The sequence below is a fragment of the Notamacropus eugenii genome, chromosome 5 (assembly GCF_028372415.1).
Source record: "Notamacropus eugenii isolate mMacEug1 chromosome 5, mMacEug1.pri_v2, whole genome shotgun sequence".
Classification (NCBI taxonomy): domain Eukaryota; kingdom Metazoa; phylum Chordata; class Mammalia; order Diprotodontia; family Macropodidae; genus Notamacropus; species Notamacropus eugenii.
In genome coordinates, this window is record NC_092876.1 from 195902212 (window position 1) to 195907171 (window position 4960).

Here is a 4960-nt window from a genome sequence, read left to right on the forward strand (position 1 = left end):
GTACTGGGGGGAGGAGGAGCACTAGGACCCACCTCTTGATAAAGGATTCATAAGTCAAGTAACTGACTGAGAAAATGCCCAAAAAAGGGAAAAAAAATAAGACCATAGAAGGTTACTTTCTTGGTGAATAGATGTCTCCTTCCATCCTTTCTGATGAGGAAGAACAAGGCATACTGTCAGAGGAAGCCAAGGTTTCTGCCTCCAGTACCTCCAAAATGAATATGAAATGGGTTCAAGCCATATAAGATCTTGAAAAGAGAGTCAAAAGCTTGCTAAAGGAGAACGAAAAAATGCTGAGGAAAATAACATCTTTAAAAAGAGGCTAACTCAATTGGAAAAAGAGTTCCAAAAAACCAAGGAGGGGAAGGAGGCTTTAAAAAGCAGAATTAACTAAATGGAAAAGGAGGTTTAAAGAGCAAAATAGTTCTTTAAAAGAGAGACTGGAATTCAGGGAAGCTAATGACTATAAGATAAATGAAGAAGTTAAAAAGCAAAACCAAAAGATTGAAAAAAATAGAAGATAATGTGAAACATCTTATTGGAAAAACTAGTGACCTGGAAAATAGATCCAGGAGAGATAATTTAAAAATTATGGGACTACCTGAAAGCCATGTTCAAAAAAAGAGCTTAGATATTATCTTTTCATAAAATTATCAAGGAAAACTGCCCTGACATTCTAGAACCAGAGGGCAAAATAAATATTGAAAGAATCCACCGATTATCTCCTGAAAGAGACTGGAAAAGAGAAACTCCTAGGCATATTGTGACCAAATTTCAGAGTTCCCAGATCAAGGAAAAAATATTGCAAGCAGCTAGAGAGAAACAATTCAAGTATTGTGGAAATACAATCAGAATAACACAGGATCTGGCAGCTTCTACATTAAGGGACTGGAGGGCTTGGAAGAGGATATTCCAGCAGTCAAAGGAACTGGGATTAAAATCAAGAATCACCTACTCAGCAAAACTTAATATAATACTTCTAGGGAATAAATGGTATTCAATGATATAGAAGACTTTCAAGCATTCATGATGAAAATACCAGAACTGAATAGAAAAAAATTTTTTTTAAGATAGAAAGATTTTTCTTTATTAATGACCTCAACCGTATTTTTAGATACAGGAGTTTTAAACTCAAATACTTAGGAGAAAAACAAGTTAATATTGTATTTCCTGCAACTCATTACCAGTAACATATTGCAAAGTGAAACAGCTAGGAAAGAGGGTGAGATAGAAGGGAAGGAGGTGGTGGTGGTGAGGGAGAGATAAAGAAAAAGAATTAAATTGATCAAAGTGGAAATCTTTTTTTTTTTTAATTCTTGGAAACTATGAAGTCCTTGCAAGCACAGCTCGATTCTGCAGATTATTTTCCAAACATGTACAAAATAGAACCAAAATGGGAGAATTCCTTTAGAATCTGGAGAGATGCAATATTAAAAACTACGATTATTCAGTAGCAAGTGCTCCAGCCTTCTGTTGTCAGTCTCCTACTCCTTCTGTTCCCATGAGTTTAGCGTAACAAAAATGTCTTCCCCGTGATTGTTTTCATTTCATTTTTTTCTGCATCTGGGCGTGCACGATTCAGCACCTTGAGGAAGTCAGATGTTTTTGCCCTCATTCTTGTGTGAATATAAGCCTTAGAGCATTTGATGTGATAGTGCAGGTAATCCCGGAATGTGTGAATCAAGTTAATGGTGTTGTCTCTGGCATTAGCATGGGTATGGCAGGGGAACAGCACAAAAGTGATACTGCCAATATTGTCGCCCACAGCAGCATCTGTCTTTCAGTTCTAAAGGAGGTTCCCTGTGGCTGAAGAGGACCTGTGGAGCTGTGTGGCGAGCCCTGCGTCCTTCTTTGAACTCCTGCATGAACACCTTTCCAGTCACCACGTCGTCATCTTCCTTAAATACTGTGCTAAAGACAACGGTGACTCGATCCTTCTTTGACTCTCATCATCTCTGTAATGATTACTGCCCTGTTCTCGCCCTCCTTTCCCTCTTCCTGGAATGTGAAGTATTTCTCAAAGACCGAGGCAAAACAGGTTCGTGTCAACACTCCAGCCTGATGGGCGGTGGAGTCCTTTGATGCAGGTAGGTTCTCAAGATCATACAGCAAAGAGATATAGTACCCTGCTTCTGGACTTACCAAGAAACTTCCATACACCCTCTTCCACAACTTAGCAGCTCCGTGTGCTTGCAGTTCCTTGTAGAATTTCAAAGAAATACTGACCATCACTTTTGTTTTGTCCCCATTGGGATCTGAAATATGATCAAGGACTCCACCAAAGTCTACAAATGTTACTTCTACGCCTCTGGTTTGTTTCCAGCAGCCGCGTTCTCGAATTTGAGTGCGAGCGTCTCCTCGATGATGCATGCGGTTGTTCACCTCCAGCAGGATCATGACGGTGGCGGCTGAGGGGGAAGGAGAAAGGGAGGGTGAGGGGAGGAGGAGGGAGCCATGAGGCTGCCCCCCAATCGGGGGCATATGATTCTCAGGTCTACTTATCCAGTCCTCTCTTCTCTGTTGACCTATAGTCTTGCATCTCCAACTACCTGGTAGACATCTTGAACATCCAGTAGATATCTAAACTCAATTTGTTCAAAACTGAATTCATTACCTTTCCCCTTAATCTCGCCTTCCTCTCAAAGATCCCTGTTAGTATCAAGGAAACCACCATTAGTCAGCCAGAATATCAATCAACTTCTCACTCTCTTATCCTCATATCCAATCTATTGCCAAGACCTGTTGATGTTTATGTTTGTAACAACTCTCAAATTCACCTCCTTCTGTCCTCTGATACTATCACCACCCTGGTACAGGACCTTATCACGTCCTATTTGAACTATCGCAATAACTTCTTGGTGGGGCTGCCTGCCACAAGTCTCTCTTCACCCTAAACCAATCTCCAAACAGCCATCAAAATGATTTTTCCCAAAGTTCAGGTCTGATCATATCACTTCTTTACTCAATAATCTTCAGTTGGCTCCCTTTCACTTTCATGATCAAATATAACTTCTTTATTAAGCATTAAAAGCTCTTCAAAGCCCATCTTCCCATACTTTTCCAGTTTTCTTCATCCTTGTACTTCACCCCTTCCTCCCCCAGCATACCTCTACCCCAAAGTACTCTTCATTCTAGTGACAGTGACTTCCCCGCTGTTCCTTGAACAAGGCACTCCATCTCTTGACTCAGCATTTTCATCTCTGCCTCCTGGATTTTTTCAAATTCCAGTTAAAATCTCATCTTCCACAGGAACCCTTCTTAATTCTAGTGCTTTCCCTCTTTCGATGTGTCTAATTTATCCCTAGCTTGCTGGTACATAGTTGCTTGTATATTGTCTCCTCAGTTAGAATGTGTGGCAGCAGCTTTCTTTGGTTTTTCTGAGTATCACCAGCATTTAGTATAGGGCTTGACACAAAATAGGCCCTTCATAGATGTTTATTGACTGACTGACCTTTGGTATCCTCCCTTCTTTCCTATACTTAAAAAAATCTATCCCTGAAACATTCTCAAAATTACATCTCCTCCCATAAAGATGTTTCCTACATGTACTTTGCCTAATTTAGTTGCTTTTCCCTATCTTTGTTTTTCTTCAGTGCCATTTCCACTTCCTTTAGCAGCATATCTGAAATGTAATATCAGCATCCAAATATGATGGATTGATAGTTAAAAAGAAGTTGTTATAAAAATCTTAGACATCCTTTCTACCTTTTGTCTTTTTTGCAATTCTCCTTCCTATTATCTCTTGAGATGACTCTGCTTGGTTGGGTCTTTTTCCAAGCTTTCATTAAACTTTTTTTCTCTTCCTGGTTTCTCACTGTCATATAAAGAAATACTACTGTTAATTTTTCCCCATCCTCCTCTATTATCTTCTATAAATTAATTTGAACTCTAAACCAGTGTTACTTTGGCTGCCATCTCTTGTCCCTGGGAAGAAGTTTAAATGTTTGTTCAGTGTGGTACTTTCTACTATGTCCCTTTGTAGTAAGTTAATTATGTAAGTTAAACTTGCAAAACTGTAAGCTTCTCATAACAGCAAATGACCATTGTTTTATTACAAGCATCTTAACATCAGTGTTGCTTTATGGAATCAAGACTTGCTTTACCACTGCCTTTAAAGAACTAAAGAACAACACCCTGAGGGGAATGAAATGACATATAGTGAGACTGAGCAGGTTGTGATATATAACCAACAAGGAACTTCAGAGAAGAATAAGAATAAAGTATATCATCAAAGAAATTGTATGACTGAAAGATAAGATGGGCTAGTTGTGTGGCAAGAGTAGCAGATGACCAAAGTGACTGATACTGGAAAAAAATGAGGAAGACCTGCCTGACATGTTGAATGGACCCCCTATGGTGGACTTTGGGGAAGATATGGATAAAAGTCACACAGGATGAGTAGACATGAATGGGTTGTGTTCTGAATCATTGGAGGGAACTCCCAAATGAATGAGAAAGTGAACCTATTTGAATATTTGAAAGTTAAACCTATAAGAAATTATTGTAATTGGTAGTGATGCCCTTTTCTCCATCCGTTTCTCAGTTTTCAACATCAATACCTTGTTTAACTTAAATTATATTGGAATTGTTTTAAATGTATGCTTTGTATTTTGCTTGTTTTATTCTTTCTTCTACTTTTGTAAAAATATTGATCTTTGTACTAAAAATTTAGTGTTTTCTCTCTATGTAGATTCAGAAATGACTCCATACATGCCAGGAGAAATTGAGAGAGACCTCTAGCATGCTGGGTAGACCCTTTATGAACTATGGAAGCATAGAGCACTAAGATTTTGGTTGTATTGTAAAACAGTAAGGAAAAATATTAAGAAAGTGACATATTCTGAAGTCTTTGGTCTCACTTGAATCCACTATCTAAATAGCCTTTTTCCTCAATAAAAAAGATTAATCAATTTCAGGAAAAGATCTTGGGTCCTTGAAAGAAGAGATTCAGTCTTGTTTA

At 38.5% G+C, this 4960-nt stretch overlaps 1 pseudogene; it reads right to left on the reverse strand.

Moving 5' to 3' along the window:
* Positions 1-1059: 1059 nt before the first annotated feature.
* Positions 1060-2397, reverse strand: LOC140509071 (actin-related protein 2/3 complex subunit 2 pseudogene; annotated as a pseudogene).
* Between the last annotated feature and the right edge of the window lie 2563 nt (positions 2398-4960).